We start from the raw sequence: 17,029 nt of genomic DNA on the forward strand, positions 1-17,029 counted from the left end.
GTATTAGCTTCTGTGTGTATCTATATATACTCCACATGAGTAATATAACTTTCACAAGTGTTTTTCTTATTCTGATAATGCTGTTTTTGCTCACATTTTAGGACATTTCTTTTGGGTTTGTTTTTGAAGTTGAAGCATGTTCTTAAGATTTTCCCCAGCTGTGACATATCTTTGTTTTCTGAGTATAGATGCAATATTAGGATTGAGTGATTAGGATGGTAGTGCATTAAAAGTGAGCAAGAAATACAGTAAGAAAAAATATTTTTTCTGGTTCTCTATAACTTTGTATTTGAACCATTCCTGTAGCAAGAAATAAGTGAAAAATAAGCATATAACCCTCCAATGTGGACTACTGGGTGTAGGCAGTATTTATGAAGATGTTAGTTACATAATCTTCGCTAATAAAATCTAATTTAGAGGTTTCCACACATAATCTGAATTTGTGTGACATCCATAGATTTGAAGTCCCTAGTTGCCAATGTTGAATATTTTAGATTACATTTCTTCTAAATATGGAAAATTCTCCTTCAATAGTATATCAAGCATACAGTCAAAAGGGATTTGAAAATTTCTTTATTTTGACAAGATGATATATTTTAGGGAAGGCTAAATTACTTATACACATTAAAAAGATATTATCAATTCAGTGGCAGGAAGATAATGCATAGAGTGTAATAAGTTATACAACTTTGGCATTTCATTATGATATTTATAAACATGGTAAAATTATCTTTTAATGTGAAACTTCTTTGGAGTGCTTTAGGTACACTTTGGATAAAGTACTAGATAAAGCACTCTTTAGGCTCGACTTTTTTCTTCTCAAGGTCAAGGATTTGTTTTTCATAATCTACTAAATGTATGTAGTCATGGTTAAAACGCAGAGTAAGCTCTCAAATATAAGGGAGAAAAAGATATCATGTGAAGAGGATGAGAAATGCCTACTCCTAATGTTAGTCTCTCTTATGTGATGGAATTTCCAATATTAGACGAAGTTGTTATTGATTCTAAAACCCTACAGTTAATATATTACTCAACCCAAATATTTATATAGTGACAACCCTGATATATATTCAAGATATATATATATATCTCTTGAATGTTGCTCTCTCTCTCACCTGAGACAAGCTTCTACCATTACCTTGGCTAGAGTTCTCTGTTCTTTAATTCATTACTCACATATAAAACAGTATTTACTGCCTGATTTCATAAGAAGCTCTAAAATAGGCAAGTCTAATCTATGATAATAGACATCCAAACAAATCTTAACTGAGAAGGTTGGTGAGGATTTACTGGGAAGGGGCTCAATGTAACTTTCTGGAGAGAAGGAGATGTCCTATAACTATAGGAATGTAGGGTTGCATAGAAAAACACGTTTGTTAAAACTCACTAAACTATGTGGGTTTAAAATGTGAGTATTTCTAGATAGGTAAATTATACCTCAAAAATATTTATTTTTTTAAAGAAAGAGAGACATAAAACAAAATCAAAATGCAACTGAAGCATTAGAAACAGAGCCAGGTTGAATAGATAATTGGAGAAATCATCATAACAGAATTAAATTTTGAATTGGTCACTAAAGGGAAAGATGGAAAGAAATTAAGATAGATATCAATGATAGATAAAACAGAACACAATATGACTTATAGAAAATGCAGGTAATCCTCAGGAAATAGGAAGTTTGTTTTTGTTAGACAGTGGGATAAATATTTGGGCACAGGAATAATTCAGAAAAATTTCAATGAACCCTCTAAACACTAGTCTAAGTAGTGTGTAGAAACATGGGACATTTATATGCAGCAAGCCTTTACCTGAGAATATTTTGGCATGCATTGGTACCTTGAACATATCAATTTAATGATTAATAAAAGAATAGGAGTTTACCTAAAAAGGAACAAACAAGCTGCAAATTCATGTTCATGGCTGTGACTGTGTAAGTGTATGTTTGTGTGTGGGCCTGCACTGTCCAGAATCCAAACAAATATTTGCATAGCAGTTTTTCCATGCTAGGATCTGTTCAAAGTACTTTACATTTATTTAATGGTTTGAGAAGAAACAGAATTCACTTGAATAAGAGTGAAAAATGAAAGGGAAAATCTGGAGAAATTTTGTTTGGGGCTCTACTGAAATCATTGCATAGACACAAGGACTCCAGTACTTCCTCAAGAGGTGTTCTGTTCTGAACTTCAGTCATCAGCAACATTGCAAACAGGACTCATATCTCTATTTATTCTGAGAAGTGGGATACAGAAGGAAGTAAGGAATAATTCACTACCAAGATATGCCCTTTACTGAGTTTTTGAAAAGGGTGGACATGCACATATTGGTGATATTTTTAGCCTTGTGGCAATTTGCTCACCGCTCCCAGGCCTAAGAGAAATAAGTGAAATTGAAAGGGCTCTGGGAGAAGAGTACCCCTGGGTACCATTACAAAGAGCTTAAACATATATTGTGTTAGTATTGTGTTTTGTGTAGCTTTAGAAGAAGTAGATGGAAAGCTATTGAGTGCAGTCACAGCTGGTGAACCTTTTTAAGTTAACCTTTACTTTATCTCAAGGTCACTGCTTTCAACTAGAAGGTAAGAAACTAACTGCTTTTGAGTGACTCCTTAAGAGTTTTGAGAGTAACACAAATTTTTCAAAAACAGCCAAATGCACTATCCACATATTTATTTTTTATGTTTAGTGAAGTAGGAAGTCATGTAGCAATCTCAAATGCATTACATTATCATATAAATAGATATATGTCATTCTATGTGGATTCTAATATATCTGCAAACATCCTTCTAAAAATCTATGGCCACACAAAGGCAGAAAACTTAATATTGACATCTGAAATCTCTTCTTGAATCAGTAGTCATAATTACCATAAAAAGGGGAAACTTCTGATAAATTTGGAGGGACAGTTAAAGGTATTAGAAAGCCAGACAATATGTCTATTTTATTAGTCTCTATGAAATGCACATTAATTACAATGGAAATTTGATACAGTACTGTGATTTTAGGTATTATGAAAGAAATCATGAATCGAAATTATTTGGGAGATGCATCTGACAAGTGCTTGGTGAGAGGCTTTCTTTAAAATCTTCCAAAATATCTGTGTTAAAGAATTCTGAGCTATTGAACTTTCTAATTTTAAAAGCTTTAATGCATCTGGGGTATTCAAAAAGGTTGCTTATCTACATCACTTATGTTATACCATAAAAGTGTTAGTCTCCTTTTAAAAGTTTAATGATTCTAATTTGTTTATAGATTCTTCTTCTGCATATCAAATCATTTTTTGAAATGCTAAGTTTAATTGAACTTGGTTTCAAAATAAATCTATGGAGGTACCCAGACAGAAAGTAGTGAAGGTAATAGATTGTTGTACTTATTAGCTCTGAATCTTTAGCAAATTAAGAGGCCCTACTGCATTTGCTTCATCATCAACAAATGTACCATGTTTGCCTTGCAGGATTGTTTTATAATATAAATGTATTTTGAATACTAAATATGTGCTGGATACAATTCTAGGTACTGGATATACAGAGGTGATGAGACAAACACAATTTCCTGCCCTTATGGTGTGTACGTTCCAATAGAAAAGAGACAAAATTTGAAAAAATAAAAATAAACACATAAAACAGCAGATAGTATGGAAAAAATAAAGCAGGGCAAGAGAATGGATCATGAGGTGATTCAGAAAGGTCTTGAGAAAATGACATCTTCAATAAAGTAAAATATTTGATATTTGTAAACATAAAATATTTCATAATTATAAACATTTCATATGCATAGACAATAAGACTACACTCAATTTAGCTGAGAAATGATAAGAGCAAAAGAAATTCAATCTTAAGCTCAATCAGCTAAGATACACTGAACAGACACTGAATAATAACTCACAATATAGCATCCAGAAATTATTAAGGTAAAGTCAAAATTTAGCTCAGGGGATGTTTGGAATAATGTTATTATTTAAATTTGAGAAATTTCATAGGCTATGTAAACTAAGATGCCTTCTCTCCAAATTATTCTCCTGTGTCTGTGAAACCCAGTTACCCCAAGAGGAATGGTGCTATGATGTGATTCCATGGGCCGGTCCTGACAGCCTGAGGCAGCACATCCAGCAGGGAAAAAATGTGTCGCTATCGAAAATGTCTTTTTTTCCAAGACGGTGGATTGGAGGCATTGCTAGCATGCCAATGTGTATAGATTCATGCTGTGAACATTTTTCCAAGAAGCAACACAGGAACTTGACAGGAAAACTGAAAGAAACCACAAACTCTTTGGAAGAAGTGGTAAACTGCAGGCTACACTGTGATCCAGGGGGAAAACCATAAGTTCCCAGAGTGTGAAAGGGGGACAAACTGCCTCTGGAACATACACTTTCCCTGGGAAACCTGGCAATCCACGCCAGAAGGCCAGGCCTTAACCCCATCCAGCACTGGAGCTGATTTAGTCAGCAGAGGGAAATATTTGAGAAGGAGCAGCATCAGAACATGATTTGAGTGAACTCCCAGACCCAAGTAAAAACAGAGGAAGTCATTCCTGATCCTATCTCACAGATGACCTTGTGAAAGTCTGACAGCTAACTCAGGGGGTAGAGAAAATGTATGACTACAGGTGGAGAGAAGCTCCCAGCTGAGATTTCCGATATAATCTCGAAGGGTGACAAACCCCATTGGCCAGAACCAAGGGGTAAGTATGCTGTAACCCTGGGCACCCCTGTTTCATGGGCAGACCAGAGAGGGTAAGGCCTGAAAGCTGTGGTTTCTGTCTCTGTGGAGAAGGCTTATGGTCTGGGACAGTTTTGAGTTCTGAGCATAGACTACCTGAAACCTAGCTAGCTGCTGCTAGTATAACACAGCACGTGTGAGACCTGCCTTGCCAAGTGTGTGGGAGTTGGGTGGCGCCTACTGCCACCTGCTACTCCCTGCTCTCTAAGTGGATTCTTCGCTGCAGCAGAGGCAGCAGTACTCCTTCTTGGAGCTTTACCCCAGTGACCAGAGAACTGCCCTTCAATCACCACTGAGGCTGCTGGTTGCACATGCACACGGAGAGCACTAGTTTCTAAGGGTAAGCAACACCAGATAACTTTTTTTTTTTGAGACAAGTTTTGCTCTGTGGCCCAGGCACAGAGTTCCTAAATTAGTAAGATATTAGCTGAAAGTTGCCACTGACCATGTTTACCACATATTGTCAAAACTACCTCAAGGATGAAGTCACCAAAGTGGAAAGACTGTAATATAGAGAAGATTCAGCAGTCTCCAATATAATCACAAGTTTGTTTATTTGTTTTGTTTTTTTTCAAATAGGGAGAAATGGCAGAAGAGTGTCAGGGTGATTCAATCCAAAAAAAGAGACCAGTCATTGCCAACTTTGAAGATGGAAGTAGGACATGAGCCAATGAATGCTGACCAGCTCTAGAAGCCGTAAAATACAAGGAATGGATTCATCCATAGACCCTCCAGAAAGGAATCAGACTTGCTGTCTCTTTGATTTTAGCCCAGTGATAACCATCTGCACTTCTAAAATCTGTAAGAAAATAGATGTTTGTTTCTTTAAGTCATTAAGTTTGAGGTAGTTTGTTGTAGCAGCAATAACAAACTAATACAGTAATCAATTTTAAAACAACAGGTCCAAGTACATTTGTAATACTTTTTTGAAGTATTTTATAAAAGAAAAATATATGATAGGTATAAAGCTTGATTAATTTTAATAAATTAAACACCACTCTACAACCAGCTTCTGGATCAATAGAATATTACCAGTAAAATAGGCCTGTTTTTAGCCCAGTGATATTTCTGACATCTGGAAATATAAGGTAATATATTTGTATTATTTTAAGCCACTACTAAATTTGTGATAATTTTTATTGCAGCTACAGGAAACTAATACAAGTGTCATGACACATGTATAATGCCCATAACCATTTACTTCCAGAGCATAACCCTAGCAATGCACTATCACACTATATTGAAATTACGTTGTTTTAAATTGTCTTCTACAACATTTTAAGCTCCTGGAAAGCCATAACTATTGTTTCACCACTATTGTAATCCAGTGCCAATCATATCATCTGGCACATAGTAGGTGTGCATTAAGTATTATAGAGTAAATATAGAAACTAATAATTGATTGATTGAATAAACAAATAATTTATAGGGCAGCTGAACTTTTACCTATTTATGGGAAAACAGTAACCAGTTTTCCAGGGTTTTGTTAGTCTTACTTGGTTCCAGTTCTTGAGTGTTCTGAAGGATAGGAAATTGTTCCCATGATCAATCTTAAGATCACTCTTTTTCCAGAGGGGCTGAAGTTGTCCTCGATATCACCATGAGTTCAAGACTTACTGCAATCATACTTAAGTTTATTGCATTTCTTATCAAGTACTGTGTGGAGTTGATGTTCTTCATGTGCTGAAAAAAAATCATGGCTGTAAAAGATAGGGTAAGCAGACATGGGAAAAGTAACTGGAGTTAGGCCACCACTGAATTGGTGACTATATCACTTTGAAGGGACATAGTAATAGCCTTGTTTTATCCAGTCTGGATGTGTGGTGTGAGAGTCTGTGTTGGAAAACAGAGTTGTTCTTACAATAATCCTCATGCTTGACCTGTTCCACAGAGCATACCAGAGGTCCTTTCTGGGAGCTTAAAGTTTACCCAAACAAAACAGTAACAACAGAACTCACATTTAAATGTGTTTAAAATGCTTTGTTGCTTCTGTCCTCTCTGCTTTTACTATTACATTATATATATATTATATATATAATAAATATATATATATAAAATAAATATATATAATATATATAAAATATATAATTTTTATATTTTGTATAAAATAAAAATAAATATATATATGTAATAAATAGATATATAAATAAAATATATAAATATATAATAAATATATAAAATATAAAAATATATATAATATATATAAAATCTATTTTGTATATATATATATATGAGATGGATTCTTACTCTGTGGCCCAGGCTGGAGTGCAGTGGCGTGATCTCAGCTCACTGCAACCTCCGCCTCCCAGGTTCAAGCGATTCTCCTGCCTCAGCCTCCCGAGTAGCGGGGATTACAGGTGTGTGCCACCACGCCTGGCTAATTTTTGTATTTTCAGTAAAGACGGGGTTTCACCATGTTGGTCAGGCTGGTTTCAAACTCCTGACCTTGTGATCTGCCCACCTTGGCCCCTGAAGTGCTGGGATTACATGCATGAGCCACCACACCTGGCCTACTATTATATAATCTTAATATTGATATCTTACTCCAACAAACTTCAAGGGTCCTGCAAATGCTATGGTGACGAAGTGAGTGGTAAAATTATAGTGGTCAAGAAAATTAGAAAATATGGTGAATTAATAAATGACTGTTAATTAATAAATATAGTAATAGTCTTTTTTTTTTTTTTTTTTAAGACAGAGTCTCATTCTGTCACAGGCTGGAGTGCAGTGGTGCGACGATCTCGGCTCACTGCAACCTCCACTTCCCGGGTTCAAGCAATTCTCCTGCCTCAGCCTCCAGAGTAGCTGAGACTGCAGGTGTGCGCCACCATGCCCAGCTAATTTTTGTATTTTTAGTAGAGATGGGGTTTCACCATGTTGGCCAGATGGTCTCGATCTCTTGACCTCGTGATCCACCTGCCTCGGCTTCTCAAAGTGCTGGGATTACAGGCGTGAGCCGCCTATAGTTTTTATAGTTATTACATTTAAGATTTTCAAATTCCCATTAAGTCTTTGTTGTGCTTTATCTTCTGGAAAACCTTAAGGTGAAAACAATACTGAAGAAATGAATTAGTCTAATTAAAAACAGCTTGCATTCTTTAATGAATAATTTGAATCTATTTGTTAATATTTTAAAATAGTTTCTCTTAATGGAGGTGGTACCTGACTTAGAATGGTTCAACTTAACAGTTTTCAAACTTTATAATGGTTGAACAGCAATGAGCATTCAGCATATTTCTCAATATGCAATGGGTTATGTTCACATAAATGCATCATAAGTTAAAAATACTGGAAGTCAAAATAAACTTTTAACTTATGATATTCAATTTATGATGAATTTTTCAGGCTGTAACTCTATCATAAGACAAGGAGCACCAGTACATTTTTAATATTTCTAATTCATATGTTGTAAGATTTAATTATCTCACAAGCATGTTTTAATACATTTGGGAGGAAGGGGTAAGCAATATGATATTACTACCATGTTGTTCTCTTTTTGAAAATAATTCAGTAGCAAGTATTGTAATCCCCTGACTAGCATGGTTTCTCCCACCTGACAGAAGATGGCAGGTTAGTAAGCTCAAAAACCAATTTTATGCTTAAATCACAAAACCTCTGCTACTACTGTGCTTCTTTCTTTTTATCCCTTGTTCAAAATTTTCTGTTGTGTTGAACATTTAGTAATGTTTTAAAATTTTTAGAGGTGAAATAAATATCTTTAGTAAATATTTACTGAATAGTAAATGTTCTCAGTATTAATCCACTCAGTCAAGTTTCTAGAATAGCTCCATTATGGTCTATGCAGATATTAACTCAGAGATCAAAAAAGATACTTCTCACTGGGCATGGTGGCTCATGCCTGTAATCTCAGCACTTTGAGAGGCAGAGTAGGAAGGATAGTTTCAGACTAAAAGCTGGAGAACAGCAAATTAGCTGGGTGTGGTGGCCCGTGCCTATAATCCTGGCTACATGGAGGCTGAGGCAGGAGGTTTGCTTGAGCCCAGTAATTGGAGACTGCAGTGAGCTATGATTACATTACTGTTATTGTACTCCAGCCTGACCAATGGAGCAAGTTGGTTTCCAAAAAACATAAAATAAAATAAAACATACTGTTTCCAAAAAATAAAATAAAATGAAAAACACTTCTCTTAGTTATGACATTTAAAATATGTAGTTATTTTTATTTGATGTAGCTAAAATGTATTTTGTTGAACTCTTCTGCTTTCGATATGAAGTTGTAAAAATGCAATCACAAAGTAACTAATACATTTTCAATTCTTAATAGATTATACTAAGAGGACATAGAAAACACTAGATCATTTCTGTCTTTAAATAGGACTCAGATGGTTAATGTTTAGTAAATCTCTGCATTTACCATCAAAGTAATATAATTTAAGTTTGAGGACTTCAAGAGATACTTGACTTTTTGTGGACAGTTAATTGAAAAGAGATATAATTAACACAACTGCAGAGTATGATTTTTTAAAGAACTATGAAAAATTAATAAGGTGTTTGACTTTATAAAGCCAATTCTGCTAACACAGGTCTGAAAGCTTAAAAGGAAGCTCAATTATTGCAAAAATGAAAACATACTTTAGATATTATATCAAAACTAAGAAGTGGATTTAAAAATAGGATCAATAATTATATTCTGTTCTTTAGTCATGCTCAGAGGTATGTCTCCTTAAAGAAGACACACTTTAGCTCATTCTTAAATAAGGAGAAAAATTTCACCACTAAAGATAACATTCCAGATATAGTAGACATCAGAGAAAGGCATCTTTACTCAACAAACATTTCACTGTACTGTAGAAATCAGCACCGAGGTTATTTTGAAATTGACTCATTTTGGAGCAAGTGATTGAAAACATCACTGTGAAACGTTAGATGTGAAAAGTCAAATTCAATAGAATATAGCTTTGAAAAGCAAGAGTGGCAGAAAAAAAATAGCAACATTTAAAAGAATAATTTACATGAGAATAAAAACTATGTTCTGTGATATTCAACAGAAGTTATTCCCTCCTTTAAATAGATGATAGATAGATAAATAGAGGTATATACATAGATAGGCAGATAGATAATAGACTGATAAAACAGGCAACCTTACTGAATGTTACAGTAAATAATAAAGATAAACATTTTAAAAGCACCTGATTAGGATACATTTAAAATTGAAGAAAAGTAAGCTTGGAATATATGTTAAAGTTTATTTTCACTTAATTTTATAACTCAATGTAATCTCTAAAATCTTGAAAAATTATTATAATTTAGCCTATCTTTGAATGTCATCAATTTTGGATATGTCTCCTTTCAGTTCCAGGTTGAGCATTCGGAACCTCTAGGAATATAAATCCAATTTCCTCAACTCCTCCTGACATATCTCTGCTCAGTGGTGGTTGTCCTCAGCAGGAGAACAAGGTAAGATAAGTTTCCATGGAGTTCTTGTACTATCAAGAAGGACAAAGCCAAAAGGGGAAGTGGGGAGGCGGTTGGGAACAGAGGTGGGGCTTTGATCTACGAGGATCTATTGGACTGGTCATTTAATTTTCTTCTTTGCTTCTATTTCCTATATCTTGATCTTGTTGTTCTATTTTCTGGAATATTTTTTCAATCTAATTTTACAACACTTGTATTGGGTTTTCATTTCTGTATTATATATTTTTTCAATTTTCACAGGCTCTTTGGTGTTATGTAAATATTTAGAGCAATCGATTCATGCTCGTGAATGCATTATATTTGCTTATTTCTTTGAGGATAATTATTTTATAAAGATGCTCTAATTTACATTTAAGAACCTGGATCATGGTCCATTTAATCTTATTTTGAATGTCAGATTCATAGTCTAGAGTTGTATGATAGAGGTTGGGAGAGTCATCTAACCTTCAGTCTCACTTTTCTCACCTGGATATTTAATAACAGTAATGCTACCAATGTTTATTAAATTAAACTAAACAAAGGGCATGGTGGCTTGAATGTACCTACCACAAGCACGAGTTGTGTGTGTGTGTGTGTGTGTGTGTGTGTGTGTGTGTGTGTGTATGTGTGAAGACTAAAGGATTTGGGGAGAATTTGGAGGTGAAGGTAGAATAGGCAGTAAACAAAGTAAACATTAATGAGAAACAAATACAATAAAATATTGTAAAATAAAAAGAAACAAATACAATAAAATATTGGTAAGTAAAATTTGGTATTTCATTGTGTTGCTATTCCTATTATTCCCAACGGTTATCCAAACGAAATCATTATTTCTGGCCAAAATAGAATATAAGATCCAATTCTTGGGGGAATTTTTTACTGAATAATAAAGGAAGGGGTCATGTTAGGATCTTTCTGAAGTGCCAAATGAACATAATACATTTTCCTTCCTTTTATTTTCCAAATGGACAAACAGATTATGCTAAACCTTGAGCACGTGGACTCTAGAAGGGATCTCTGCTGACAGTCTTCTCATAAAATACCTTCATTGTGTTCAAATCTTTTACAAGAATCAGAAATTTCTATTTTATTATTTCCTTTATTGTTTCTTGTATTATTAGAATCAAAATTGTATATTTTATTTCCTATATTTCCTATAGTCCTATAATATGTAGTAAACATATTATTTCCTATATGCCTTTTTCCCTTTTAGTGCAATTTGTTGTCCCTCTTCTCTAGAGGAAAGTCTAACTTTTAGAATACTGAACACAAACTTTTCCCTAAGCATGCTTTTAATTAAATAATTTTCATGGTTAAAACACTGTACTGATTTTGTATTAAATATAAATATTTTCCATTAATGGAACTCTGTGATAAAACTAATGAAAGTTATTTTTAAAAAGTTTGTTATGACCATATATATGATTGTTAGTCCATAGTTTAGTTTTGGTTCAGAATTGGCTACTCCTGCAATGAATCAATTACTTTATTCAAGATTTCTTACTGAATTTGTTCTTAAAAATTCAATTCCCACTTTTTATATAGAACTAACAAAATGAACTAACATGTATGAATGCCTGCTAGAATACAGATATTACTACAGGCGCTTTAGCAAATCCATTTCATGTAGTTTTTATGTTCCTTTTGCTTTTTTCCTTTCCATAATACATGCCTGAGGACAGTAATTACCATAAAAATCTTCTTTAAGAGTGAAAATACTAATTTTTTATTTGTTCTTCACTTTTTAGGAATGCTTACAAGCTACTTTTCCACACTATGAAGTTAATTTTATGTCATTAGTTTGGCTCACATTTGTAGTATCTATCATGAGACTCTATGCTTTAAAAGCAAACAACTCTAAAATCACAGAGGACTGACATAAAAAAATTTATTTCTTAACGTCTATGTTGTCTAATATTAATGTGGACACTTCCGTGTTATTTAGTGAATAATTTGCATGATGTATATTTTTCTTTTTTTTTTCTTTTTTTGGGAAGGAGTTTCGCTCTTGTCTCCCAGGCTGGAGTGCAATGGCACGATCTCGGTTCACTGCAACGTCCGCCTCCCCGGTTCAAGTGATTCTCCTGCTGAGCTTTTCGAGTAGCTGGGATTACAGGCACCCACTGCCATGTCCAGATAATTTTTGTATTTTTAGTAGAGACAGGTTTCACCATGTTGGCCAGGCTAGTCTCGAACTCCTGACCTCAAGTGATCCACCCGCCTCGGCCACCCAAAGTGCTGAGATTAATGGCATGAGCCACCACACCCGGCTGATGTATATTTTTTATACTTTGTTTGTTTCTTTGTCTTTTAGCAACTTTATTTATTTATTTATTTATTTATTTATTTATTTATTTTTATTGATTTATTTTTTGAGATGGAGTTTCCCTCTTGTTGCCCAGGCTGGAGTGCAATGGCACGATCTTGGCTTACTGCAACCTCCACCTCCCGGGTTCAAGCGATTCTCCTGCCTCAGCCTCCCGAGTAGCTGGGATTACAGGCATGCGACCCCATGCCCAGCTAATTTTGTATTTGTAGTAGAGACGGGGTTTCTCCATGTTGGTCAGGCTGGTTTCGAACTCCCGACCTCAGGTGATCTACCTGCCTCGGCCTCCCAAAGTGCTGCGATTACAGGCATGAGCCACCGTGCCCAGTCAACAACTTTAATTTTTAAAGAGCGTGTTTAGGTTCACAGCAAATTGAGAAGAAATTATAGACATCCTTGTATCCAATGCTCTCAAACATACAAAACCTTCTCCATTATTAACATCCCCTATCAGAATGGTGTGTTTATTACAATCAATGAACTTACACTGGCATACCATTATGACCCAAAGTTCACAGGTTACATTAGGGTTCACTCTTCCTGTTGTGTGGATGAATGTACAATGACGTGTATTCATCATCCTAGTAGCATACAGAATAGTTTCACCATCTTAACAATCCTCTGTACCATATCTATTCCTTTCTTTCTCACCCCTAACTCCTGGCAACCACTGATCATTGTACTCTTTCCCTAGTTTTGCCACTTCCAGGATGTCATACAGTTGAAATCATACAGTATGTATCTTTTTTTAGATTGTCTTCTTTTATTTAGTAATATGCATTTAAGTTTCTTCCCTGTCTTTGCATAGCTTGATAAGCTTGATAGCTCAATTTTTTTTAGCACTGAATAATATGCCTTTGGATATACCACAGTTGATTTATTCATTCATCAACTGAAGTCCATCTTGGTTGCTTCCAACTGTAGGCAATTATGAACAAAGCTGCTATAAATATCTATGTGCAGGTTTTTGTGTGGACATAAGTTTTCAACTCCTTTTAGTATACAACAACGAGTGTGATTGCTGGGTTGTATGTAAGAGTATGCTTACTTTTATAGAAAACCAGGAGTTTGCAAAGTGGCTATAATGCTTTCATTCCCACCAATGATAAATGAGAATTCCACTTGTTCTATATCCATGTCAGCATTTGGTGTTGTCAGTGTTCTGGAATTTGGCCATTCTAGATGTCTGGTGGTATCTCCTTCTTTTACTCTGCATTTTCCTCATGCCATCTGATGTGGAGCATCTTTTCATGTGCCTATTTTATATTCATATGTATATCTTCTTTATTGAGATATCTGTTCAGGTCATTTGCCCATTTATAATTCTGTTGTTCACTTTGTTATTGTTGAGTTTTAAGAACTCTTTGTACATTTCAAAAATTAGTCTTTTATCAGATATGTCCTTTGCAAATATTTTCTACTAGTCTGTGGCTTGTTTTCTCATTCTTTTGACAATGTCTTTCACACACAATATCTTGACAATATGTCACAGACTAGAGCAGAAGTTTCTAAGAAAGTTCAGCTATTATTTCTTTCATAAATCATGTTTTTTATTTTATATATGAAAAACTATCACTATACCCAAAGTCATCTAGGTCTTCACCTATATTATCTACTAGAAGTTTTTATAGTTTTGCATTCTAAATTTAGTTCAATGATCTATTATGAGTTAATTTCAATTACGGTCTGTGCCTAGACTCATTATTTTGTATGTGAATGTCCAGTTGTTACAGAATCATTTGCTGAAAAGACTCTTTTTGCTCCAGGGTATTGGTTTTACTCCTTTGTCAAGGAACAGTTAAATATATTTATGTGGATCTATATATAGGTTCTCTATTCTTTCTGTTGTTCCATCTGCCTATTGTTTCAACAATAAAATACTGTCTTGCTTACTGTACGATAAGTGTTGAAATTAGGTTGTGTCCATCTTCCTATTTTTTCTTCTTTAGTATTGTGTTGGCTATTCTGGACCTTTTCCCTTTTCTTTTAAACTTTAGAATCAGTTTGTCAGTAGTGACAAAATAGCTTGCTGGAATTTGATTGGTATTGCATTGAATCTATAGATCAAATTGGAAAGAACTGACACCTTGGCACTATTGAGTCCTTCTATCCACTAATGTGCGATAGCTCTTAATTTGTTTCATTCTTCTTTGATTTTTTAATGGTATTTTGGTTTTCTTCTCAGATATCTAATATATACTTTGTTGGATTTATAGCTAAGTATTTTATATTTTGGTAAATGCGTTTTCAATTTCAATTTCCATATACAGCTAGTATATAGGAAAGTAATTGATTTTTGTATATTTAACCTTGTATCTTGCAACATTTTGCCTTTTTGTTTTTTGCTTTTTGTTGATTCTTTTTAGATTTTCTTCATAGGTTATCATGTCCACTGCAAAGATATTATTTGTTCTTTCCCAAAAGTATATCATCTACTGTCTTTTTTATTAAATTAGATAGAACTTCAAATGATATTCAAAAGGAATGATGAGAAAGAACATCCTTGCTTTCTTCCTAATTTTATCAGGAAAGCTTCTGATCTATGAGAAAGTTTTAGCTATTTTATTAATTGTAGGTGTTTTGCTGATTTTTATCAAGTTGAGGAAATTTCTGTCTATTCCTAGTTTGCCGAATTTTTGTTTTTCAAAAAATCTGTATTGATATTCTCTCTTTATGAAACATAAATTTTATAATTACTTGTAATCTGTAGTCAGATTATCTTTAACTTTTAGCATGTTTATAACAGTAATTTAGAGCATTTTTCTAGTAATCCCAACACCTATGCTTTCTCAGTGACAGCTTCTATTGACTGCTGTTTACTCTGTGTATGGGTCATAGTTTTCTATTTTCTTTGCATATCTTGTACTTTTTTTGTCCAAAACTGAACAATTTTAGCCTAAGCAATACAGTGAGAGAGTGTTTCTACAAATTACTTTTTTAATTAGCTGGGCATGGTAGCATATACCTGTAGTCTGAGCTACTCAGGAGCCTGAGGTAGGAGGATCACCTGAACCAAGTACCTTGAAACTGCAGTGAGCTATTATTGTGTCACTGCACTCCACCTGGGTGACAGAGTGAGACCCTGTCTCAGAAAAAAAAAGAAAAAAAAGAAAAGAAAAACGAAAAAAAGATTTTAGATAATAATGTGGCAACTATGCAATCATGTTATTATTCCATGATTTGTTGTTTTTGTTTTCTTTACTGTGTTTTTAATAACTTTATATAACTAACTTTGTAGTGTTTTCTGTAGGGTGTGGCTGCTGAGGCTTCTCTTCACTTAGCTCAGTGGTCAGCTAATAATGTTTCAGCAATTTATTTAAATGCTTTAAACCACTAAATATTCCACCTTTTGCTGAGGGCTTCTAAATGTCCATTGGTAAAGGCATTTAATACTTGAGCAGTTTTCCTGCCTGCCTTAATCTCTAGTTCCTCCTTGCAAAAGGCATCAAAGTCAACCAGAAACGACAGATTAGAAAACTCTCAAGTATTCCTTGGCATGTGGATAGCCCTGCATTTGAAAGTGGTCTTTTACATCTCATTAATATGTCAAAGCTTTCCAGAACACTCTATGGCCATATCATATTATAATTTTTAAAAGTTTGTCTGGGATTTTGTTTCCTCCAACTGGTATTTTAGCCTTACACAGCTACACTGCAAGCAAAAGCAGCTGATTGCAGCCTTGGGGATAAATTTTTTTCTGGAGAAAGCGTTTTGAATGAGGTTCAATAATAATAATACTCTGTAAATGGGGCTTTTTCTGGGCACTGCATAACATGCCAATAGTGACAATTCTTTGGGGATGAGACTTTTGAGGATTTTCATATGCAGTGTGCCCACTTGTAGTGACTGCAAAACTGTTGGTTTTATCAGCTGGTATGGCCCTGAATCTGCTGAATTTCAAGACTATCGTGAAGCTGGAGAGAGAGGAAAGGTTTTAAGCCAAGTTAAAACACCACAAAATTGTTTTCACTGAGGTTCATTCTTTTTTTTTTTTTTTTGGAATAATTGATTCTCAGCATGTTACAAGGCATTACTAATTTTTAGAATTCTGAAATAGAATATTATATTTATCTTTTCAACATTGCCATTGCTTTTTTTTGAGACGGAGTCTTGCTCTGTCACCCAGGCTGGAGTGCAAGTGGCACGATCTCGGCTCACTGCAAGCTCCGCCTCCCGGGTTCACACCATTCTCCTGCCTCAGCCTCCCGAGTAGCTGGGACTATAGGTGGCCACCACCACGCCCGGCTAATTTTTTTGTATTTTCAGTAGAGACGGGGTTTCACCGTGTTAGCCAGGATGGTCTCAATCTCCTGACCTCGTGATCCACCCGCCTCGGCCTCCCAAAGTGCTGGGATTACAGGCGTGAGCCACAGCGCCCGGCCTGCCATTGCTTTTATGGCGAAATGGATGTAGGAATCTCCTTATTCTACCATTTTGGAAGTCCTACCAAAATGTCATTTCTTGCTCATGCTACATAAGCACCAAGGATTGGCAGAACGTGGGCTGAGAGAAGTTCATCTCAATCTGCACTTCCAAAATCACCTAACAAGGGAAAAAATGTAGCAGGGACTCTT

The 17,029-nt window shown here is 34.8% G+C and overlaps 1 long non-coding RNA gene across 2 annotated transcripts in view; it reads right to left on the minus strand.

Moving 5' to 3' along the window:
- Window positions 1–5,251: 5,251 nt before the first annotated feature.
- The window catches only part of LOC134737006 (uncharacterized), a 153,404-nt gene continuing 141,626 nt past the window's right edge, over window positions 5,252–17,029 (minus strand). For both annotated transcript variants that reach the window (XR_010121521.1, XR_010121520.1), the window contains exons 2-3: window positions 6,211–6,397; window positions 5,252–5,513 (exon numbers count right to left, since the gene is read on the minus strand). This is a non-coding gene — a long non-coding RNA (uncharacterized lncRNA). The remainder of the gene's footprint in view (window positions 5,514–6,210; window positions 6,398–17,029) is intronic.

Source organism: Symphalangus syndactylus, chromosome 6 (genome assembly GCF_028878055.3).
Source record: "Symphalangus syndactylus isolate Jambi chromosome 6, NHGRI_mSymSyn1-v2.1_pri, whole genome shotgun sequence".
NCBI lineage: Eukaryota > Metazoa > Chordata > Mammalia > Primates > Hylobatidae > Symphalangus > Symphalangus syndactylus.